The sequence below is a fragment of the Aotus nancymaae genome, unplaced genomic scaffold (genome assembly GCF_030222135.1).
Source record: "Aotus nancymaae isolate 86718 unplaced genomic scaffold, 86718_ANA_hifiasm-v0.15.2.pri h1tg000041l, whole genome shotgun sequence".
Lineage (NCBI taxonomy): Eukaryota > Metazoa > Chordata > Mammalia > Primates > Aotidae > Aotus > Aotus nancymaae.
In genome coordinates, this window is record NW_026988455.1 from 2,094,532 (window position 1) to 2,120,568 (window position 26,037).

At 40.6% G+C, this 26,037-nt stretch overlaps 1 protein-coding gene and 1 long non-coding RNA gene across 2 annotated transcripts in view; one reads left to right on the forward strand and one right to left on the reverse strand.

The window, feature by feature from the left end:
- LOC135268657 (uncharacterized) overlaps positions 1-26,037 on the reverse strand; it is a 244,723-nt gene that overhangs the window by 126,650 nt on the left and 92,036 nt on the right. The window lies entirely within an intron of this gene.
- The window catches only part of LIPC (lipase C, hepatic type), a 173,034-nt gene continuing 149,314 nt past the window's right edge, over positions 2,318-26,037 (forward strand). Inside the window, exons 1-2 of the mRNA XM_064361346.1 lie at positions 2,318-2,576; positions 24,436-24,553. The gene's annotated coding sequence lies outside the window, so the exon portion shown is untranslated. The remainder of the gene's footprint in view (positions 2,577-24,435; positions 24,554-26,037) is intronic.

The window sequence follows — 26,037 nt, forward strand, 5'->3', positions numbered from 1 at the left end:
TCTGCTCACCGCAACCTCCGCCTCCTGGGTTCAGGCAATTCTCCTGCCTCAGCCTCCTGAGTAGCTGAGATTACAGTCACACACCACCGTGCCCAGATAATTTTTTGTATTTTTAGTAGAGACAGAGTTTCACCATGTTGACCAGGATGGTCTCAATCTCATGACCTCGTGATCCACCCGCCTCGGCCTCCCAAAGTGCTGGGATTACAGGTGTGAGCCACCGCGCCCGGCCTATTTGTATCTTTTTAAAGTGCTTTAAATTATTTTGAAGCTAAACTACATATAAGGAAAATATAGGTATAATCATCAAAAATCCATTGGATTCTTGCTATTAGGAGGGGAAGGGGGAAAGTACAAAGGTTTTTATGTCCAAAAAGGGACAAGTTAACGTAATGCAAAGTACCTAGAACGTACTCTGTGTAAAATCAAATTGAATAATTTTACATAAATTTTCCTTTGGAAAAAAAATACACATGATTAAAGAAAAATTGAATTTCTGGTACAAAGGAGGAATAAGGACATGGCCTTCCTAATCCAATAAGCTCCGCGAATAACCAGGGGCCTGCCAGGTAGAGTTGTTCACACAAGAAAGTCGGGCAGTACCTTCAAAAATCTGAGATGGGCAGGGTGTGGTGGCTCACACCTGTAATTCCAGCACCTTGGGAGGCTGAGGCGGGCTTATCACTTGAGATCAGGAGTTCGAGACCAGCCTGGCCCAACACGGTGAAACCCCATCTCTGCCAAAAATACAAAAATTAGCTGGGCATCATGGCACATGCCTGTAGTCCCAGCTACCTGGGAGCCTGAAGCAGGAGAATTGTTTGAACCTGGGAGATGGAGTTTGCAGTGAGCCAAGATTGCACTACTGCACACTAGCCTGGGTGATGGAGCGAGACTCCGTCTCAAAAAACAAACACACAACTTGAGATGGACTGTATGAGCAGGTATCAGAGAGGTGCCCCGTGGGTTCTAAAAATACCAGTGTCCTGCACACAGCCAAAGCTTTACAAATATATAGCAAATAAACAGGGAAAATAAGTAACATTATGCTTGTGTGCTAAATAAATTCACAATCTTCAAATTAACCCAGGTAGAAATGATTTAGCAATACTGAGAAAAACGGTTGCTATCAAGGGTGTTAGAGTTATTTTAATCCTCTTGACAACACTTTGAGATACACATTTTTATCTCCAGTTGTTTTTCAGATGAAGTTGAGGAAGGTTAAGTAATTTGTGCAAAATCATACAACTAGTAAGTAAAAGATCCAGGACTTGAGCCCAGGGCTGTCTGATTCTAAAAGCAGAACCTATCCCCTCAGGGTACTCCATTGTTTCCCAAGCTAATGTTAAGAACACAAATCTGGCCAGGCAGAGTGGCTCAAACTTGTAATCCCAGCACTTTGAGAGGCCAAGGCAGGTGGATCACTTGAGGTCATGAGTTTGAGACCGGCTTGGCCAACATGGTGGAACCCCATCTCTACTAAAATACAAAAATTAGCCGGGTATGGTGGTGTGTGCCTATAGTCCCAGCTATGTGGGAAGCTGAGGCAGGAGAATCACTTGAACCCAGGAGGCGAAGGCTGCAGTGAGCCGAGATTGCACCATTGCCCTCCAGCCTAGATGACAGAGTGACACTCTGTCTCAAATAAAAAAAAGAAAGAAAGAAAATAAACCACAAATCTGAGGCCCCATCCCAGACCCACTGAATCAGAATCTCCAGGGAGGGACTTGGAAATATTTGTTTAACAAGACACCAGATGATGATTATAATCAGAAGAGTTTTTTAAAAAAAAAAGTCTCTATTGCATGCGATAGGAAATGAACCTATAGCTTCCTCTGAGTGATCAAATAGGAGCCATCAGAGATTTGAAGTTCATACAACTAAAAATAAATCAGGTCAGTCTGGGGTGTATCAGATTATGATATTATAGACTCTTTATTCTTCAGTTTGGTCATACGGCATTGTCTGATTTAAGGTTTTCTGGATCCTAAAATACCAAGAACATTTGAAAAGTTAAAAATGGGTTCCAGTTTAAACCTCAGATTTTTTTTAGCTTTCCTCACTGCCTGTGATCCTGAGGAGCAGAAGGGAATGTGAACGCACTTTGAATTCCTAGCAGCTTTCACCGGTGCAGAGGTTCCAGCTGTAGAGGGGCTGGAGGGCTGCTGGGGAGAACCACAAGCTGAGAATCAGTCCTCATCTCTGGTTGCCACCATCACCCCCTCCCCTCATTGCCTTTCATTGGATGAGCAAGTCACACAATCCAGGAAGTAAAAAAGCTATCATTGCTTGGTTGGTTTTTCTTAGTTTCACTTTTTCCACGCCTGATGAGAACTGCCAAGGCACAGCGAAGCCTGCAGCTTCCATACCCATCCTGAGAGCAAACAACTTATTCGCACAACTTAAACACTTGGTTAACTAAACGGAAAGCAAGGCAGCGAATGATTCCTGACATGGCTGAATTTAAGTCAAGCTGTGAAGCTCTAGGGGCAGCCAGAAATGGAGATGGACAACATGAACTGAAACCTGAGAGCTTCTGAGGGGCTTTGGACCACTGCTTCTCAGCAGTTTTTCTTGTAAGTTACTCCCATCATCTCAAAGAGAAATTTAAAATACGGTTGGAGAAAAGTATAGAACTGATTATCCCCATTTTGAGCATAGATCATCATTTAACCAACTTGCTTTATAATTGCCAAGAAACTTGCTTTGAATGGTATTTCCAGACGTAATATCTACAATAGCAAATATTGACAATTGCATTTTACAAATAATCAGTTTAATATGCTTTAATATGCTTCTATTTCTGAGTGCTCTTGATCTTATTTAATCTTCGAAGCAACTCTGTGAGGCTGGTATGCTTATTAACACAATTTTACAGATGAAGACACCTGTAAGTTGCTTTCTCACAGGGTATTTACGGGACTTGTAGAAAGTACACAGCCAGTATCTGGGAGCCCATCTCATGTCACTACACTACCTTCACCCCGAAGAACTTTATATACTTAGGCCATTCATTTCTAAAAAGACAAATTGTCATATTAGATTAAAACATAAGATCCAACAATATGTATGTTGCTTAAAAATTAGGAACCTGTAACAAAAAAAAATGCAGAAATGCTAAAATAAAAAGCTTTAATGAGAAAACTCAGACAACAAAAAGAAAACAGTTGGTGAAGCTGATAGCATATAAAAGAGATTCTGGAGCCAAAAACATAGAGGGAGGGTACAAAGAAGCTCCTGATTATGATCAAAAATATAAAATCAACTGTGAAGACAGATTACCAAAGTTAGAAATGCAAAAAGAACTAGAATAAAAAATGAGCAATTGTAATGGGAGGGTTTGACTCACTTCAAGGCTAAGAAAATAGACAATATTAAAAAATAAAGACAAATAAGTAGACAAAAATTTAGAAGACATTTAAGATGTGACAAAATAGACAACAGAGGTTATGAGTGTTATACAGTTGAGAAGTTAGAACAAACAAACATATACTGAACTCAATACAACATAGATTACACATTTGTTTCCCTATGTGGGCATTGGCACATATACACTAATTCTCAAATAAGGCCCCAAAAATTGAATCAAGAAAAAAAAATACATATTTTCTCACCACATGCAATAAAACTAAATGTTAATAATACAAGTAAAAGCAAAGAAAGAAGCCTTGAGCAAAATAATAATCTAACCAAGAGCCTTTGCACAAACAGTTCAGGGTTTAGATTTTAAACTCCCTTCCTTACTGCAGTGTGACCTGGGCAGTTTACTGAACCTCTCTGAACCTTGGATTCCTCATCTAAAAATGTGGCTCTACTTTGCAAAGCTGTTATGAAGACTATCTATGAAGTATGTCAAATAAACTAAGACTGAAAAGAGACTTAAAACCCTAAGCCGTACAGTGAGATTCCATTTTTAATGTACTTATATTTAACTAGAAAAAAAGTCTAGAATTTTTGTTTTTTGAAAGCGAAAGTCTATAAAATACTCATCTAAATACTAATAGTGTTTATCTCTATGTACTGATATTTCTGCCAATTTTTGTTATATTGCTTTATCTTTTCTACTATGAATATATAGTATGTGAATAAAAAATAGTATATATGAAAATAAACAAGAACTTTTGAAAAATGGAGTACAAGAAGAAAATAAATATTTATACTTGGGTGGCCTACAGATGGTGGTTGCTGTAGGCATGCAGCCATCTCTGTTGCTTGACTGTCATTGTAAATTCTAAAATACTCTCAATTTCTCTTTCTCCATATATACATGCACACACACATATATAAAACACACACACACACACATATATACATACACATATATATATACACAAAACATGATATCAGTATAACTGACAATTTGAATGTGGGCTATGTGATTAGATAATCATATGGTATCAATATGAAATTTCCTGATTAAATTTCTTGAATTTTCTAAAAGAAAATATTTGTCTCAGGAAATATACATTGAAGTATTTAGGTGACACGCAACTTACTCTCAAATTGTTAAGAAAAACATTCACATATACATAAAGACAGAGTGAGAATAACTAGGGAAAAATATAAACAAATGGTGCACCTAGGTAAAGGGCGTACAGGAGTTCATACTAGCCTTTTAACATTTCTCTAAGTTTAAAATTGTATTGAAATATTAATAAAAATTTACAGCAGCAACAAATTAATGGGTATCAATGTCTAACAACAATAAAACCTTTCCTAAACTACACGGTCAAGTAAAACAGGGGTCTCCAACCGCTGGTAGCAGTCTGTGGCCTGTTAGGAACCCGGCCACGCAGCAGGAGGTGAGCAGCGGAGTTTCATCTGTATTTGCAGCCACTCCCTATCACTCACATTACTGCCTAAACACCACCTCCTGTCAGATTAGTGGTAGCATTAGATTCTCATAGGACCGCAAACCCTATTGTGAACTATGCATGCGAAGGATCTAGACTGCACGGCCCTTATGAGAATCTAATGCCTGAAGATCTGTCACTGTCTCCCAACACCCCCAAATGCGACCATCTAGTTGCAGGAAAACAACCTCAGGGTTCCCATTGTTTCTACATTATGGTGAGTAGATTATGGTTATATAATTATTTCAATATATATTACAATGTAATAATAATAGAAATAAAGTGCACAGTAAGTGTAATATGCTCAAATCATCCCAAAACCATGCCCCATCCACCCGCATTCATGGAAAACTTGTCTCCCGTGATACTGGTCCCTGGTACCAAAAAGGTTAGAGACCGCTGAAGTAGAAAATTAAGAACATGGTAATAACTTTTGAGATGTTTATAAAATTGAAAATACTATGTATCAAAAGTGAGGGGGCTTTGCATGAATCAGGGCCCAGAGATTAAGGCATAAATCCACATGCTTTTATTTTAGAAATATGAAATTAGCTTTTAACTTAAAATCTTATGAAGACAGTCAATGTAAAGGAAAACAGAGATAATAAAAAATAAGGACAGAAATAAACTAGAAAAGAGGAAATCAGTGGAAATAATAAATTTAGATGCTCATTCTGTAAAAAGATTCTAAGATAGATCAACCCCTTGGAGACATAATAAACAAAAGAAAAAGTATAAATCAGCAAAATTAAAAACAAGACTGATATAAATAATTTTAAAATACAAATGATTGCAATGCTCAATTTATGATAATCAATTTGAAATGCTTAGTCAAATGGATAACACAAAATACAAAACCAGCGGGAGAAGATGTAGACAACGTGAAAATAATGATGAAGGCAAAGGAAAAATTATTTATCTCATCCACCACAAGAAATGTTATGACCTCAACAGATTTACTGAACAATGTTACTACATACTTAAGAAACAGATTTTTTCATATTATATAATCAGTTCCAAATCACAGAAAAACAAGATCTGATACCCAATTCATTCTAAGAGGTGAGTATTATCCCCAACCACAAACCTGTGAAAAGTACCACACAGGCACACACACACCTAAAGTCACAGTCTTAGGATGGCAAATGTGCACAAGTGCCAATTCCAATAAAACTGTCTGGAAATGATTAGAACCAGGCTCAAGGACATTAGCAGATTTTCCCAAAACAGCTGTTGAATAAGCGAATATATGAATACACGAATGAAGAAAATAATGCAAGCAATTAGCAACATCTACTAAGGATCTGAAAGGCAGGAATGGCTTGTGCATACTATTTGCTAAATTTTATTGATCGATACATTTTATCGATCCAAGGAACATTCAATGAGCATAGGCAGAAAAATCATTTTGAACTGAGCTTATAAAACGCAGCTATAAATTAAAACAATAGCATGTAGTGACTGAATAAGGTAAATTCTACCAATGCCAGAAGATTGTAATGATCACAGAATATCTTCTGTGAAAGAATTACTATACGGTAGGGTGTAAGACTAAAAAGTGAAATGGAAGAAATGAAGACACTAAGGATATTCCTGAAGGAAAAGACAGTAAATCTCATTACCCAAAAATGTAAAACTCTATGAAACAAAAGGCATCACAGGTGATATGAAAGACAATGCAAACTGGGAGGATATTTGCAATGAACTAATAGAAATATGGGCAAAAGATATGAATAAGCTATTTTCAGCAACAGAAATTTGAATGAACAGTCACACACATAAGAAAATGTTCAACCTCACCAGTAATCAGAAAGTTTAAAATTAAAACAATGAGATACCATTTTCCATCCATAAAACTGGTTAAAATTAAATAATCTGACACTATCAGGCGTTGGTGATGATGTGGAAAAACGGAAGGAACACTCACGTTTTTCCAACAATATGTTCACGGGGGTAACCGTTTTGAAGAATAAATTGTCAGCATCTTACTAACTCTGACAGGACATATATCTTATAACCCAGCAATTTCACTTCTAGGAGTAAATTCCAGAAGCTTTCACTTGTGGACGATGCAATGTCTACTGCAATATCGTAATAGTAAAATGAAAAATCTAAACAACACAAGTATCCATCAACCCAATGAAAAAATTCTGATACATTCATACAATGGGACCATTTATAGCTGTTCTATCAACAGAGATAAATCTTGAAAATACACTGCTGAGTGACAAAACAAGTTGCAGATTGATGTGTAGAGTATAAAATTTGAAAACATACAAAATAATGGTGCAGTCAGCCCTCTATATCCATGGATTCCACATCCATGGATTCAACCAACCAAGGATGAAAAATATTGGGGGGAAAAATAACAAAAAGTTCCAAAAGGCAAAACTTGAATGTGCCACATCCCGAGTACCATGTTAAAACCAGGCAAATGAAGCAATGTGTGGGCACTGTATTAGGTTTTATAAGTAATCCAGTGGTGATTTACAGCATATTGGAGAACGTGCATAGGTTATATGCAAACACTACACCATTTTGTATCAGGAACTTGAGCATCGGCAGATGGTCCTGGAACCAATGCCCCACAGATACTGAGGAGCTATCATATATATTTCATGGCTACATACATACGCTGCAAACATTACAAACAGACGTGAGAATGACAGACATCAAACTCAGGGTGGCGTTGCCGCTGAGACAGGAAAAATAAGATCAGGCTCGAGAAGAGATACACAGGTATACAGGTATAGCACTCTACTTTTTAGCAAAAATAGCAAGCAAATATGGCAAAAATGTTAGAATTTGATGGAGCTGGGAAGCAGGTGGTATTCAAAACTATGCATTATACCTATGTGTGTGTTTGAAATCAAAGCACTCCAATTTTAAAAATATACAAAAACTATAAAAACATATAAAGTACATAAAATGTATAAAAATCATGGACAGATTATTCATAAAGAAAGAAAAAAGGCAATAAAAATGGAAGTGGTGGTAAATTCAACTTCAACCCACTAGTTTTAAAGAAAGATTTAAAAATGCACATACCATTTTGGCTTATCAATTTAGCATAAAATTTCCAAAATGTTATTATAAGACTAATGTTAATAAGCGGGGAGGATAGAACAGAAGAGGAGTACATTCACTGTTAATGAGAACTTAAAATGATAGAAATTTACTTAATGTAGCAGTATATAAGTAAAGGCAAAATATATAGATAGATACCTAGATAGAAAACCTTTACCTTAGAAATTCAACTTTAAGAAATTTATACAAAAGAAAATGTGATACATATATGATGTATAGTATTATTTTTAAGGAATACTACACAGCCATAAAAAAGAACAAAATCACGTCCTTTGCAGCAACATGGCTGCAGCTGAAGGTCATTATCCTAAGCAAATTAACACAAAAACAGATAACCAAATACTGCATGTTCTCACAAGTGGAAGCTAAACAATGAATACATGTGGACATAAAGACGGAAATAGGACACAGTGGCATTCCCAAAGGTGCAAGAAAGGGAGGGGGACAAAGGCTGAAAAAAATCTACTGGGTACAATATTCACTAATTGGGCAATGGAACCATTAGAAGCTCAAACCTCAGTGTTGAGAGCAGATTCCGACATGTGAGAGAAATCATATTGAGGGTGGTGGCAAGGAAACCCTAGTCGGCCCCCCAAAGCAGAAAACTGCTCAGAGCGTTATAAAACAGTAACTAATATGAATATGTCTCACACCAGATGAATTAGTTCTTTGAACACGGGATATGTGACTCTTTCCTTTGTTCTCTCTAAAGAGCGCTTTCTAGTTTGTCTTTAACCTATAGTAAACACACACTAGCTGCCTGGTTAGTTTACCTTTAACCAATCAAAGAACACAGAGCATCCACTAGAAAAACTTGTCACTGGAAAGTAAACAATAAATACATAGGTCAGAGTCTGCTCTGGGCTCTCAGCTGGAGATGCTGGGAGACCCCTGGTGCCTCACTCTCCGAACCCACCTTCTGCTATCTATCTCTGTGTCTGTTTCTTAATTACTGCAGCACCACCTGGGTCAGGGTCTGTAAGGCTGAGCTGGTCCTGGCACCTCAGCATCACACAATATACCCACGTGACAAATCTGCACATGTACCCTCAGAATCTCAAATTTTTTTAAGTTACTAAAAAAAATTCATACAAAGAAAATAATCATACATGTGGAACAAGATTTATGCATATGTTTATAGTAGCATTGTTCATAATAGTGATATCTTAAATAAAGGTAATGAAAAAACAATAGGGAATTAAGCCAATTATGGTACATCTACAGAGTGTGACAGTACTCTGTAGCTATTTGAAGTAATGTTTTAAAAGAATATTTAGTGCCCCTGGAATACGCCATTAATGTGTTGTTAATACACAGGTATTTAAAAAGTTTGTACAGTGTGTTTACAGTTGTATTTTTTTAAATAAATGTACACATAGAAAAATGATTTGGGGATATCCACATCAAAATGCCAACAGTAGTTCTCCAAATGTGAAATCGCACATCTACTTACGTTTTTCTTTTTGTTTTTCCTGATTTTCCTATTTTACAATAATAAACGTTTATTGATTTTATAATAGAAAAGAATTAAAACATGCAACAAAATAAGCTTTGGTTGATTAAGGATTTAAACATAAAATCTAATTATGAAAGAACTTGCAATTGAAAAGAGAGTTTATCAGCTCTCTGGGGGAATTTTAACTTTCTCAGCTTTGAAGCAACTGAAATGATTACAGTATTAAAATTAGCATTACTAAAGGTTTTTTAAGAAGGAAGATATTTCTATTAAACATTACAAAGAATTAAGAGCCATCATAAATAACTAATTTAAATTTGTAAAATAAATGTCAAGATTCCAAAAGATAAATGGGTCAAAGACAGGATGATTCCCATAAGGGACATAAAATTAGATAAACATAGTGGGGAAATGTTAATTCTCACCAGAAATCAAAGAAATGAAAATGGAAGCAGTCTGGAGATGCCAGTTTGCATATTCTAAAGGAACAAGCAGAAAAAAATGTCAAATGCTCATACCCACTGATAGTGGCGCTCCGGGAAATTTATCCACACATTCATTTACAACCATATTGCTCACGTCCTTTTAACAGAAATGTTACTACTAAGAATTAATTCTTAAGAAATAACTTGGCTAAGGCAGAAAGATGACTTCTAAATGTTCGAACACCCGGGGCTCAGTTCCCTGACACCTTCTCTTTTCCACCCACAGGCAGTGTGTGGAGGATCTCACCCAGTTACGCAGGTGACGGGAGCTGCAGCCTCTCTGGGCATGGGCTCCAGGGAGAAAGGCAGCCACAGCAGAGGTTTCCCTAGGAATAGGGTAGGGGTAACTTGAGGGCCATTCAAGGACTCTGACCTCAGTCAGAGAGGGCAATGAAGGAAAGAGAGACCAGCAAAGACAATCAGAGAGAGGCCTAAGGTGAGCTTCATCATAATATTAATCCCTGTGCAATAACAAAACATCCAGGCTAGACCCGCCAAGGTTCACCAGGGAGGTCCCCAGGAACTGCTTAATTGCAGTAGCCCTGAGCTCACCTGCAGGCCACCAGATCCCAGGTAACCCTGACTACCATCTCCAAAGCCTGAAGGAATTATTGTGAGACAGCCCACTCACATTACAGCTGAAGCCTAAAACCAGTGAAGGTGGGTATCTCAGAGAGCCCTGCCCTGCCCTGCCCTGCCCTGCCAGGAGCCAGAGCTGTCCCTCTGTTGGTAGTCACCCTGGGAATCTGGGACAAGAAGGTACACCCTCGTCTGAGGCCAGAAAGCCGAACTCCTTGGGTCCCAAGTCCCAATATCTGTTTGCTCCACTAACATATTAATCCACTCATCCCAGCCTAGGGCCTCTGCTTCACATGTGTCCTTCCATTGCTTAAGTATGTTTGGAAATCTACCGTCTCTTCTTTTTTTCCCCTTGAAACAGAGTCTTGCTCTGTTGCTGGGGCTGGAGTGTAGTGGCATGATCTCAGCTCAATGGAACCTCTACCTACCAGGTTCAAGTCATTTTCCTGCCTCAATCTCCTGAGTAGTTGAGATTACAGGCACACACCACCAAACCCAGCTTATTTTTGTATTTTTTAAAATATAATTTTACTAATTGAGACTGGGTCTTGCTGTATTGCCCCAGCTGGTTTTGAACCCATGGGCTCAAGCAATCCTCCTGCCTCAGGCTCCCAAAGTGCTAAGATTACAGGTGTGAGCCACTGTGCCCAGCCAAAGAGTCCTGTAGACCTTTTTTTTAACACTAGTTCTGAGATACATGTGTAGAACATAGGTGTACACGACGCTGTACCCATCAACCCATCATGTACATTATTTATTTCTCCTAATGCTATCCCTTTCCTAGTCCCCCACCTGCCGACAGGCCCCAGTGTGTGATGTTCCCCTCCCTGTGTCCATGTGTTCTCAATGTTCAGCTCTCACGTATGAGTGACAACATGCAGTATTTGATTTTCTGTTCCTGTGTTAGTTTGTTGAGAATGATTATTTCCAGCTTCATCCATGTCCCTGCAAAGGACATGAACTCATCATTTTTGATGGCTACATAGTATTCCATGGTATATATGTGTCACATTTTCTTTATCCAGTCTATCATTGATGGGCACTTGGGTTGGTTCCAAATCTTTGCTATTGTGAACAGTGCTGCAATAAACATACGTGTTCACGTGCCTTTGGGTATATACCCCGGGAATAGAATTGTTGGATCAAATGGGATTTCTGGTTCTAGATCCTTGAAGAATTACCACACTGTCTTCCACCATGGTTGAACTAATTTAGACTCCCGAAAAGTGTTCCTATTTCTCCACATCCTCTCCAGCACCTGTTGCTTCATGATCATCATTCTAACTGGTGTGAGATGGTATCTTACTGCAGTTTTGATTTGCATTTCTCTAATGACCAGTGATGATGAGCTTTTTGTCATATGTTTGTTGGCCACATAAATGTCTTCTTTTGAGAAGTGTCTGTTCATATCCTTTGCCCACTTTTTGATGGGATTGTTTGGTTTTCTTTTTTGTAAATTTGTTGAAGTTCCTTGTAGATTCTGGATATTAGCCCTTGGTCAGATGGATAGATTGCAAAATTTTCTTCCATTCTGTAGGTTGCCTGTTCACTCTGATGATGGTTTCTTTTGTTGTGCAGAAGCTCTTTAGTTTAATTAGATTCCATTTGTCTATTTTGGCTTTTGTTGCCATTGCTTTTGGTGTTTTAGTCATGAAGTTTTTGCCCATGCCTATGTTCTGAATGGTACTGCCTAGGCTTTCTTCTAGGGTTTTTATGGTTTTTGGTCTTACGTTTAAGTCTTTAAACCATCTCAAGTTAATTTTTGTATAAGGTATAAGGAAGGGGTCCAGTTTCAGTTTTCCCAATACCAATTATTAAGCAGGGAATCCTTTCCCCATTGCTTGTTTTTGTCAGGTTTGTCAAAGATCAGATGGTTGTAGATGTGTGACATTAATTCTGAGGCCTCTGTTCTGTTCCATTTGTCTATATATCTGTTTTGGTACCAGTACCATGCTGTTTTGGTTACTGTAGCCTTGTAGTATAGTTTGAAGTCAGGTAGTGTGATGCCTCCTGCTTTGTTCTTTTTGCTTAGGCTTGTCTTGATGGGCTCTTTTTTGGCTCCATATGAAATTTAAAGTAGTTTTTTTCTAATTCTGTGAAGAAAGTCAATGGTAGCTTGATGGGGATTAGCATTGAATCTATAAATTACTTTGGGCAGTATGGCCATTTTCACGATATTGATTCTTCCTAACCATGAGCATGGAATGTTTTTCCATTTGTTTCTGTTCTATTTTATTTCCTTGAGCAGTGGTTTGTAGTTCTCCTTGAAGTGGTTTGTAGTTCTCCTTGTGAAGTTCACATCCCTTGTAAGTTGTATTCCTAGGTATTTTATTCTCTTCATAGCAATTGTGAATGGGAGTTCACTCATGATTTGGCTGTTTGTCTATTACTAGTATATAAAAATGCCTGTGATTTTTGCACATTGATTTTTATATCCTGAGACTTTGTTGAAGTTTCTTATCAGCTTAAGGAGAGTTTGGGCTGAGACAATGGGGTCTTCTAAATATGCAATCATGTCACCTGCAAACAAGGACAATTTGATTTCTTCTCTACCTATTTGAATACCCTTTATTTCTTTATCTTGCCCAATTGCCCTGGCCAGAAATTCCATTATTATGTTGAATATGGAGTGGTGAGAGAGGGCATCCTTGTCTTGTGCCGGTTTTCAAAGGGAATGCTTCCACCTTTTGCCCATTCAGTATGATATTGGCTCTGGGTTTGTCATAAAAAGCTCCTATTATTTTGAGATATGTTTCATCAATACCTTGTTTATTGAGAGTTTTTAGCATGAAGGGGTATTGAATGTTATCAAAGGCCTTTTCTGCATCAATTGAGATAATCATGTGGTTTTGTCATTGGTTCTGTTTATGTGATGGATTATGTTTATTGATTTGTGTATGTTGAACCAGCCTTGCATCTGAGAGATGAAGTTGACTTGATTGTAATGGATTTTTTTTTAATGTGCTGCTGGATTCAGTTTGCCACCATTTCATTGAGAATTTTTGCATCAATGTTCATGAGGGATACTGGCCTGAAATTTTCTTTTTTTGCTGTGTCTCTGTCAGGTTTTGGTATCAGGATGGTGCTGGCCTCATAAAATGAGTTAGGGAGGAGTCCCTCTTTTTCTATTGTTTGGAATACTTTCAGAAGGAATGGTACCATCTCTTCTTTGTACCTCTGGTGGAGTCTGGCTGTGAATCCATCTGGTTCTGGACTGTTTTGGTGGTAGACTATTAATTATTGCCTCAATTTCAGAACTTGCTATTGGTCTATTCAGGGATTTGACTTCTTCCTGGTTTAGTCTTGGGAGGGTATATGTATCTGGGAATTTATCCTTTTCTTCTAGACTTTCTAGTTTATTTGTATAGAGGTGTTTATAGTATTCTCTAAAGGTAGTTTGTATTTCTGTGGGATCAGTGGTGATATCCCCTTTATTGTTTTTTATTATGTCTATTTGACTCTTCTCTCTTTTCTTATTAGTCTGGCTACCAGTTTATCTAATTTGTTAATCTTTTCAAAAAACCAGCTCCTGGATTCATTGGTCTTTTTGAAGGGTTTTTCGTGTCTCTGTCTCCTTCAGTTCTGCTCTGATCTTAGTTATTTCTTGTCTTCTAGCTTTTGAGTTTGTTTGCGCTTGCTTCTCTAGTTCTTTCAATTGTGAATGTTAGAGTGTCGATTTTAGATCTTTTCCGCTTTCTTTTGTGGGCATTTAGGGCTATAAATTTCCCTCTAAACACTGCTTTAGCTGTGTCCCAGAGATTATGGAATATTGTGTCTTTGTTCTCACTGGTTTCAAAGAACTTATTGATCTCTGCCTTAATTTCTTTCTTTACCCAGTAGTCATTCAGGAGCAGGTTGTTTAGTTTCCACATAGTTGTGCAGTTTTGAGTAAGTTTCTTAATCCTGAGTTGTAATTTGATTGCATGCACTGTGGTCTGAGAGACCACAGTTTCTTCATAGTGTTGATGGTCTTTACAGTTTGGAATGTTTTTGCTATGGCTGATACTCATTTTTCCTTTCCATATTTAGTGCATCCTTCAGGAATGCATGCCTGGTAGTGACAAAATCTCTCAGCATTTGCTTCTCTGTAAAGGATTTTATTTCTCCTTCACTTATGAAGCTTATTTTGGCTGGATATAAAATTCTGGGTTGAAAATTCTTTTCTTTAAGAATGTTGAATATTGGCCCCTACTCTCTTCAGGCTTGTAGGGTTTCTGCTGAGAGATCCACTGTTAGTCTGATGGCTTCCCTTTATGAGTAATCTGACCTTTCTCTCTGGCTGCCATTAACCTTTTGGCCTTCATTTCAGCCTTTGGTGAATCTGACGATTATGTGTCTTGGGGTTGCTGTTCTCAAGGAGTATCTTTGTGGTGTTCTCTGTATTTCCTGAATTTGAATGTTGGCCTGTCTTTCTAGGTTGGGGAAGTTCTCCTTGATAATGTCCTGAAGAGTGTTATCCAACTTGGTTCCATTCTCCCTGTCACTCTCAGGTACACCAATCAAATGTAGTTTGGTCTTTTCACATAGTCCATATTTCTTGGAGGCTTTGTTCATTCCTTTTCATTCTTTTTTCTCTAATCTTGTCTTCACGCTCTATTTCATTAAGTTGATCTTCAATCTCTGATATCCTTTCTTCTACTTGATCGATTCAGCTATTGATACTTGTGTATGCTTCACAGAGTTCTCATGCTATGTTTTTCAGTTCCATCAGGTCATTTATGTTCTTCTCTAAACTAGTTATTCTAGTTAGCAATTTCTTTAACCTTTTTTCAAGGTTCTTAGCTTCCTTTCAGTGGGTTAGGACATGCTCCTTCAGCTTGGAAGAGTTTATTACTCATCTCCTGAAGCCTACTTCTGTCAATCTGTCAAACTCATTCTCTGTCCAGTTTTGTCCCTTGCTAGTGAGCAGTTGTGATTTTTTGGAGGAGAAGAGGCATTCTGGTTTTTAGAATTTTCAGCCTTTTTTTGCTGGTTTTTCCTCATCTTCATGGATTTATCCACCTTTGGTCTTTGACGTTGGTAACCTTCAGATGGAGTTTCTGTGTGGATATCCTTTTTATAGATATTGTTGCTATTCTTTTCTGTTTGTTAGTTTTCCTTCTAATGGTCACGCCCTCTGCTACAGGTCCGCTGGAGTTTTCTCGAGGTCCACTCTAGACCCTGTTATCCTGGGTATCACCAGCAGAGGCTGCAGAACAGCAAAGATTGCTGCCTGTTCCTTCCTCTGGAAGCTTCATCCCAGAGGGGTATCCGCCAGATGCCAGCCAGAGCTCTCTTGTATGAGGTGTCTGTTGACCCCTGCTGGGAGGTATCTCCCCATCAGGAGGCATGAGGGTCAGGGACCCACTAGAGGAGGCAGTCTGTCCCTTAGCAGAGCATGAGCACTGTTCTGGGAGATCCACTGCTCTCTTTAGAGCCAACATGCGGGAACATTTATGTCTGCTGAAGCTGCACCCACAGTCGCCTCTTCCCCCAGGTGCTGTATCCCAGAGAGATAAGAGTTTTATCTATAAGCCCCTGACTGGGGTTGCTGCCTTTCTTTCAGAGATGCCCTGACCAGCTATTTCTGTATTTTTAGTAGAGACAGGATTTCACCATGTTGGCCAGTCTGGTCTGGAACTCCTGACCTCAAGTGATCCACCTGTATCGGCCTCCTAGTGTAATGGGATTATAGGCATGAGCCACCGCCTAGCCTCATCTCTTCTCATCATGACCTTCTAAGACAGGCATCCCAGGTTTCATTATCCCCATTGTATAAAGGTTACAACTTAGCTAAAGCAGCACTGAGCGAAACCCAGACCTTCTGCCCTCAATTCCATGTCCATCTTTGTGGTCCCAGGTTTGGCCAAGTGTGGATCTTGCCACATGTGAACAGCCTGCCATTTCCTTCCCTGTGTATGCATTGCCTGTTGAAAATGGACAAGGGAAGTTACGTTTCTATCAAGAGCTAAAACAAGCAATTTTGCTTTAGAGATGGTATAACAAAAGGAAATAGTCCTGGAGGCAGGGAGCCCTGTGTGTCTCTGCCTGTATCCTATTCCTGGCGGATGCCTGAGATCTAATCATGCTATTTTCTAATGTGTGGAAAGTATGTTTTGCTCTCTAGGAGTCCTCCACAGAGCCTGACAGATTTGGTGATAGCGATGGAACTGCAGAGTGAAGATGGCTCTCTCCACATGTCAATCCAGGCTTCATACATGTAAAGGAAACTTAAATGCAGAGATAGCTTTGTCCTCCTATCTCTGAACTTTGCCCAGAGGCAAAACTTCTTCCCCAACCCTTGCACAAATGCCTTCTTTTTCCTCAAAGAATGCAGACTGCTTAGCAAAGGGGGAGATCCTGGGGGCTTCATCCGAATCATCTGGAAGTTTCTTGGGGTGCCAGAATTGAAAGCAGAGTTGATAGGGTCAATCCATCAGGCACCCTGACCCTAGACAGCCAGGAATTCCTCTCTGAGGTTGAAGAATTCCCCCTCCATCAGACCTAAAGGTGAAAAACAAACTTCTCAAAGGCAGGTTTGTACCAACTCCTCTGGGCAAGGCTGAGTGGAGCATCCCCTGGTGCTGTGCACGTGCTGCTCACATGCTCTCTGGCTCATGGACATGGCCCCCGGGGGCTGAGAAGGTAGATGGGGGAGAGGCTCACCAAGGAGCTCTGGACGACCTGGCTCCAATGTGCCACCTCCTGGCCTTGGCCTCCTGTCCGCAGCTGTGCTGGGAAGACCCCAGGGAGGGCCCTTCCCACTCTCTCAGTCTGTTTTCTCTGGTGATTAACTGTATAACCTGAGAAAATGAATCACTTGTTTAAATTCAGGGTTAGCAAATACTGGGGGTAAAGCTGCTTTCTATTTTTCTTTTCTTTCTTTTGTTTCTTTCTTCTCTTTATTTCTTTACTTTCTTGTTATTGTTGTTTTGTTTTTTAGACAGAGACAGGGTCTCGTTCTGTTGCCCAGGCTAGAGTACAGTGGCACGATCATAGCTTACTGCAGTCTGACCTCCTGGACACAAGCCATCCTCCCGCCTCAGCCTCCTAAGTAACTGGGATTACAGCTGTGCACCACCACACTAGCTAATTTTTTTTTAAATATTTTACGGAAACAGGAGCTCACTATGCTGCCCAGGCAGGTCTCAAGCTCCTGGGCTCAGCCGTGATCCACCACACGTAGCTTCCTTTCTTTTTTAAATAGAAAGGAACACGTAACAATTTAGGCAGTTAATTTTAAAATCAAGAACAGGAAGCAAAGGCTCTATACCCTCTTTAAAACATTGTAAATAAGTCTCCTATTGTTTACTACTTCAGTTAAATGGACAGGAAACAAGAAAGGGAAGGAGCAGGTGAGGGATGGCAGATATAAAAAGCATGCCGAAAAACTGCAGTAATAAATAAAAACACTAAAAGCTGATACTATTGTGCTGGGTACTACGGTATGCACAATTGTTCTTTCACTTAATCTTTCCCCAAGCCTGAGAGGTAAATAACTGTATTATCCCTATTTTAAAATAAGGAAATTGAGGTGCCAGCTATTAAATAATCTGCCTACTTAATGGGACAAAAAAGGGAGAAACGAAGCCTGTAAATTCAGTTCTCGGCAATCATAGAGTCTTTACTCAGGAGGCAAAGATGCCACAAGAGACAGCTTTTCCTCCAGAAAGAACCTCACCCTGCTATCAGAATTCTGTAGCTAAATACTTCCTTTATCATTTTGTAACAATACTAAATACGGGGAAATGTTGTATTTCCATGGAAAAGGATGCATTGTCTACATACAGCACAGTTTCCCTGGGTTATCTGATTCTAGCTTTCATTGCCCCTGAGGCATTCTACAACTCTGTAAATTGTAGATAAATAATAGCAATGCAAAATGCAAATTCTGTCCTATCCTGTAAAAGGTCCACCGATCACTTCCACACTGTAGAAAAAGCTAGTTTTGCGTCCGTTTGCCATTTGTACATTCATTGCAACATTTCTTTACTCACATAAATTTGTGTGGTTTTTGGGCTTTGAACTGGTTATAACACCCTTACCAGTTTCCTCATTAATTAGTTAAGTAAAATATTAACATGTATCCATTTCTGTAGGTGAGAGTCATGATTTTACCTGCTTTTAAAAAAATTATCTCTTAACAGATTTATGAAAGCCTATCAAAAGCATCTTGCTTGTTACTTTCTGAAGGACGCCAGGCATGATCTCACTCAAATAAATGGCTTCAGGAGTAACTGAATAACTGAGGATGGTCTAAGTTAGGTCTTGGGGAGCACAGCCTTATCCTGTCAACTTCCTTTCAAACATTCTTCTCTGTCCAGGACAAAGCATCCTAGCCAAAGGCCCCGGTCCCCTCTTCCTGGCTGGTCTTCTTTACTGTTGATTGAGGAAAAGTAATTGGGATATAAATTATATGATTGTGTCCCACTATAATGTCTTCATTATTTCTATCTTCTGCTGTATCTCATAGGTTATCTCAGAGCTATCTCCATTAAATAGCTGAGAAAAGGCTTGAGAACATTTAATAATGATAATAAAAGTGATGTGATGGTTAACATTGAGTGTCAACTTGATCGGATTGAAGGATGCAAAGTATTGTTCCTGGCTGTGTCTGTGAGGGTGTCAAGATATTAGTAAAATCTGAGTCAGTGGACTGGGAGAGACAGACCCACCCTCAATCTGGGTGGGCACCACCTAATCAGCTGCCAGTTTGGCTAGAATAAAGCAGGCAGAAGAATGTGGAAGGAGGAGAGTGGTGGAGTCTTCTGTCTTCATCTTTCTCCCGGGCTGGATGCTTCCTGCTGTTGAACATCAGACTCCAAGTTCTTCAGCTTTTGAACTGTGGGCTTGTACCAGCTGTTTGTCTGGAGCTCCTGGGCCTTTGTCCACAGACTGAAGGCTGCACTCTCGGCTTCCCTACGTCTGAGGTTTGGGAACTCGGACTGACCCACCACTAGCTTCCCTGCTCCTTAACTTGCAGACTTTACTTTGTGATTGTGAGTCAATACTCCTTAATAAACTCCCTTTCATATATATATGAAATACACATGATATATGTCTTTATACACAGAGCAAGAGCATGACACAATTCCGTCTTTGTAAGCATTTGATACACAAAAATCTCACAGCCAATCCCTAGTATACTTGGCAAAACTACTTTTTGTTGTATGGACTTCAAGGTCAAAGAAGCATCATTCAAGTCCCATTCCACCATTTACTACAGTATGGATTTGGGCAATTCAGTAACCTCCCTGAGCCTCAGTTTCCCCTCTATTCAAAGGGAAAAATCATGCCTACATCATAGGATTCTTCCTGAAGTGTGAATGAGATCACATGGAGATTCTAGCACTGTGCAAGCACTTTGGACGTCGGCTCCTGAATTGTTAACTCCTGACTTTTAGGCCTGCCTAGGAATCAGTGATGAACCATGTCAGCAAGATTCCCTGTCTTTGGCAAAATGATGATTCATTGGTGGCTGTTCAGAACTTGAAACACATCATTGGCAATGAAGAGAATGAATGGGAATTAGTTCCTGGTTTCCCGCAGCTATGGATTCCATGGGCTAAACTCAGAAAGCCTTTGTGAGACGAGGATGTGGCATCCTTCTGCAGGGAGGCTGGGCCCATTGTGATCTGACCAGTGCCCAGCCCTGCCTGATACCCAGGCTGAGGACTGTGTCCCTGGACACCCCATGATTGGAAGCACTGGGACCCAGAGAGAGAGCCAGTGTGCTGGTCCCCCCTCCCCAAACTGTGCCCTTGCTTGCTGCAAGCAGCCAGTCCAGTTCATGGCTTAGGGGGAGTCTCCCTGAGAAGCCAGCACGGTCACCCCTCACCAAGCCTGACCAGCACCCCAGCAGCTGGAGGAAGCAGGCACAGAGTAGACACATCATGAATTCAGGTCTATACTCCCCTTCTTCCCCACAAAGGGGAAAACCCTGGGCAAACCTTATGAAGCCAACCATATTCACTATCTACCTGGTGTTCAAAGCCAACTTAAATCTTTATTTCCTTTTGCTTCCATAATACAAAGAGAGAAAATAGCTTTTTCATTCTACTGGAACCTCTAAGATCATAAAATGCATTATCGGTTCCGCATTATCTAGTCATGAAAAAGACTGCTGTGGTTCTAGGGTGTTGCTGTTCTTATTGAGGGTTTTCCCAATTGTTCTACAATCTGACAGCTGAAATCCTGAAAAGGAGAGTTTGTGGGCCAACACAGACCAGGAAACATAAAAAGAAGAAGAAAAGAGATCTTGACTCTTTGCTTCCTAGCTCCATAACTTGAGACTTTGGGAATCAGAATATTAGAGTTTCCAGGGACCTAGGGTCCTTACATCCAATTAATATCGATTAGATATGTGACCCTGCATAAGGAATCTCTGAGCCTCACTCTTCTCACCTGTAAAATAGGGAAAATAATTCCTACCTCATTTGTTAAGAAAATCAAATGAGGCCTGATTATGCAGAGAGCTGTTATAAGCATTTTCATGTGATAATAATTTAACCTTCATAATCCCATTTGACAGGGGAACACACAGAGGCAGAGACAAGTTACAGAATCCGCCCAAGGTCACGCAACTAATTGGAGGCAGAGCCGATGCAAAGATACCCCCTAGTCACCAGGCGTGATCATCTTGGGTGAATAAATACCTATTTGAAATGCCTGAAATACCTCATTCTTCCAAATAGTCTAAAATGTCATCTGCAATCTTAATTTCACCCTTCGTTTGTTTACTGGGTCTTTTTTTTCTAACACAGATAAGGAAAAGGCTACACTCCAGTCCAACCACCTTTCAAATGAGGACATGTTGTTGGCTAACTCAAACTAATCAGGTTTACCTACTTGTTTTGCCATATTCCCACATGGTGCATGAATGTCCACACAGATCAGTCAGTGACCCAGTAAAAACCTGGTCATTCTCCCGATGACAGCCTGGCCCCAAGCAGGAGTAAAAGAGGACAGTCATTTTCCTATAACATGATCCAATGAAATCCATAAATTTCATCTTAGAAATGGAATAGGCTGATGTGCAGAGAAGCCTGATTCAGTCTTAGGGAAAGTGAGATATACAGGGATTAAGGATTTCTGGGTTTTTTTTTTTTTTAGATCTTACTTTATTTTATTTATTTATTTTTTTGAGACGGAGTCCCATTCTGTCGCCCAAGGAGAAGTGCATTGGCACGATCTCAGCTCACTGCAACCTCCGACTCCCGGGTTCAAGCGATTCTCTTGCCTCAGCCTTCCAAGTAGCTGGGATTACAGGCGTACACTACCACGCTCAGCTATTTTTTGTATTTTTAGTAGAGACGGGGTTTCACCACGTTGGCCAGGCTGGTCTCAAACTCCTGACCTCATGTGATCCGCCCACCTTGGCCTACCAAATTGCTGAGATTACAGACACAAGCCACTGCACCTGGCCAGATTTGTGGTTGTTAAGAGAACAGAACCTGGCCTCAGATTCCCTGACTTCTCCTCTCTCTTCCTTTTACTGGTGAGACAGGGTTTCACCTTATTGGCCAGGCCAGTCTTAAACTCTTAAATCTCTTTTTTCTTTTCTTTTCTTTTTTTTTTAGACAGAGTCTTGCTCTGTCGCCAGGCTAGAGTGCAGTGGCACAATCTCTGCTTACTGCAGCTTCTGCCTTCCGGGTTCAAGTGATTCTCCTGCCTCAGCCTCCCGAGTAGCTGGGTCTACAGGCATGCACGACCATGCCTGGCTAATTTTTGTATTTTCAGTAAAGACGCGGTTTCACCGTGTTGACCAGGATGGTCTCGATCTCTTGACCTCGTGATCCACCCGCCTCGGCCTCCCAAAGTGCTGGGATTACAGGCGTGAGCCACCACGACTGGCCCGTCTTAAATCTCAACTGCAGAATTAGGAAAATAACAGTGTTGATCCAAATTTTATTGCTTCAATTAGTATTGTATTAGACACCAACAAAAGCCTGCCTTTCTCAGGTAAGACATCTCAGTTCCTGAAGATGAAAACAAGAGAACCTGATTCTGGGTATAAAACTCTGTTTCTGTCATCAGTGAACTTCACCTTGGTCCCCTGGCCTCTTCCTCTTGGGATTTGTTTGCTTTATCCTTGTAAAATATCTGTTTCTTCTCTCCTAATTAACTTTCTTATCACCGTGACACTAAAGAAAAAGGTCATTCTCAGATCATGAAATGCCAGTCTCTTGAAATCTTTATTTCTTCAAGAAGTTCTGCATATTAAAAGAAAGCAAGAACTGGGCAATGTTTAAAAATCTAATTACAAAACCGTTATTACTTTAGACCGAGGCTTGCAGACCAGAATGCAGTGTCGCCCCAAACAGAAAAGTCTTTAAAGAATTGCAAAGAAAGAGACTGGGCATGGTGGCTCGTGCCTGTAATCCCAGCACTTTGGGAAGCCAAGGCAGGCAGACCACTTAAGGTCAGGAGTTTGAGAGCAGCCTGGCCAACATGGTGAAACCCCATCTCTACTAAAAATACAAAAAAAATAGGCCAGGCATAGTGGCTCACACCTGTAATACCAACACTTTGAGAGGCCAAGGCAGGCAGATCACCTGAGGTCAGGAGTTTAAGACTGGCCTGGCCAATAAGGTGAAACCCTGTCTCTACTGAAAATACAAAAATTAGCCAGGTGTGGTGGTAGATGCTATGATCTCAGGAGACTGAGGCAGGAGAACTGCTGGAACCCAGGAGGCGGAGGTTGCAGTGAGCGAAGAACGCGCCACTGCACTCCAACCTGGGCAACAGAGGAGACTCCGTCTCAAAAAGTAAAACAAAATAGTCTGGTGTGGTGGCACATGCCTATAAACCCAGCTGTTTGGGAGGCTGAGCCATGAGAATCACTTGAACCTGAGAGGCAGAGGTTGCAATGAGCCAAGATCGTGCCATTGCACTCCAGCCTGGCTGACAGAGTGAGGCTCTATCTCAAAAAAAAAAAAAAGAATTGCACAGGAAGAAGCCACAGGGCTCTGCTAACACGCACTGTGCTGATCGCTCCATTGGAGGCTCCAACCTCTAAGAGGTTCAGGCTCGCCTCCTCTTCAGCATCTAGGAAATGAAGAGGCCTCAAGAAACTGCTGGGCTTCCTTGGGCGTGGAAATGACCAAAGACTCTATGAATGGATCTACTGACTGTTCAGATGCATAGCTGGAGTCAAGCACATGACAGTCAGGTCTTGAAGCCCTATGAGCCATTCTGTCCCTCTAAGGCAGAGGCTTCCCCCTTTTTTTGATAACACATCTTTATCGGTATTTTTTTTAATTGGAGCGCTCCCCGCAATATATAGTTACTTGTTTATAAATAATTATATAGTTCTCTTATATACTATCAACATTATACAAGAACAAATATGAATCGTCTAAGGTAATACAAAGAAAAATCTGAAAGGTCTATATTACTTTCTTCTTGCGTCCCAATAGATGTCTCAAGCGCCATTCTGAGGCAATGGTTCTCACACTTTGTGTGACCAAGAATCACATGGAAACTTGTTCAAAATGAAGGCTCTCCAGGCATTGACCCTAGTTTTGATTCCATTACTCAGTATTGCTGGGATGGGCCAGTTAGTTGTCCTTTGTCTGACCTCCCCACTGGCTCTTATTCTGATGCTCAGTTGGATTTTGGAGCCACCAATCCAGACCCTTGTATTTTCCTGCCCCGACCTTTTTTGCTACAATTATATCACTGTGTTCTTATTGTTATCTACCTCCTGGATAGCCTCCTGATCCCCTCAGTGAATTTAAACATAAAAAATAATAATAGTAGCTATCATTAATTATTTCCTGTGGTCTAGGATTGCTGATGGCTTCACATGCATTGCCTCACTTAATCAGACTAGGGAGGTATTACTAGTCCCCTTAAGCAGATTAAGAAAACTAAAGCTCAGTCACAATGACTTATCCAAGGTCACTCAGCTAGTAAGTACAAGGGATAGACCAGGAATTTGAGCCTACATCTGTTTGACTCCCAAGGCTGTACCCTAATTTTTTTTCTTTTACAGATAGGGTCTCACTCTGTCACCCAATGGAGCGTAATGGTATGATCATAGCTCACTGGCCTCCACCTCCTGGGCTCAAGCAATCCCCCTGCCTCAGTCTCCCGAGTACCTAGGACTCCAGGTGTGTGCCACCACAACAGGCTAATTTTTTGTTTTTATTTTTGTATAGATGGGGTCTTGCTATGGTACCCAGGCTAGTCTCAAACTCCTGGCCTCAAGCGCTCCTCCTGCTTCAGCCTCCCAAAGCATCGAGATTACAGGTGTGAGCCACTGTCCCAGCCTCAAAGCATGGACTCTTGACTGCTAAGTATACAGCCCATGGAACAGGTCATTACAATTTATTGACCCTCTGCCAGAACCAGGTACTTGGCTGGACACCTTACACACAAATTTCTAATATTCATAGCTTACCTCTGTTTGTCGAGGTATTAATTTCAGTCCACAGATTCTGATGTACAATCAATTTCTTTAATCTCTGTAACCCAACTAAATTACTGACTCCAAATCCCTATTTTCAGGCCTTCTGGATTTCTTCTTCCCACCCCATCCGCAACCCCAGTAGCTCTGCCATAGTTCTGGACCAACACAACAGCCAGGCATGGGGTCAGGGCAGTGTGACCCAGTTCTCTGTCACCAGTCCACACTGGCGGCCACTGAGGGGCCCATTCTCCCATCAGCACGACCTGCTGGCCCCAGAGGCTCACCACCCTCCCTCCCTACATCAAGCCAGGTATATCTTTTGCCCATTGGCCAACACAGCCATTTCCTCTCGGGGTTCTTCCAGCAGGATTTCTGGGAAGCAAGGGACTGTCCCCTCTGCTGTCACACCCACAGACAAACCTCCCCGTTCCACATCACCTGCAAAGCCCAACATATTGTCTTTCTAGTGATGAGAAGGTGAGGGGTTTCCTCCCCCTTCACATCCCTTCAAGGTATTTTAGCCTTTTGCTTTTCTTTGTTGGTTAGAATTCACCTGCCCACACTTTGGGAAGCCAAGGCAAGATGATCACTTAAGCCAGGAGTGTATGAATAGCCAGGGCAACATAGGAAGACCCTGTCTCCAAAAATAAATAAAATTAAAAAAAGACAAAATATAAAATAAAATTGACTTGCCCTAAGGTCCTATATTTTTGGAAGACAACAGATTTGTAGTCTTCTCTCTACTTTGCGCCCCTTAAGTGGAAGGAAGAACAAGGGAGACAGTTTGGGAGAAAAATAAGAAGTTGGTATCTCAAAATATTATCTCAGGTACATGCTGTCCCCATTATATAGGTGAGGAGATGGAACTCATTAAGGTTATGTAATATTACACATAGCAAGTAGTAGGCTGAGGACCCCCCCAGTTCAAGAAACCTCATACTCTATGAAGTCCTCCCCTCTTCCTTCCCAGTAGCCTCCCTGGTCAGCTTCAAGAACACACAACAGAACTTGTGCATTAAAACCATCACTGGAAGGTGGGATCTGGTGATGGGGCAGGCCTGAAGAGCTTGGGTAGAGGTGAAAGCAGACACCACCCCTGAAAGCCTGAAAGGGGACAGAGATCCACTCCTCCTTGTCATTTTCCAGGAGAGCCTCATAGAATTTGAGTTGACATGAGATGATGGT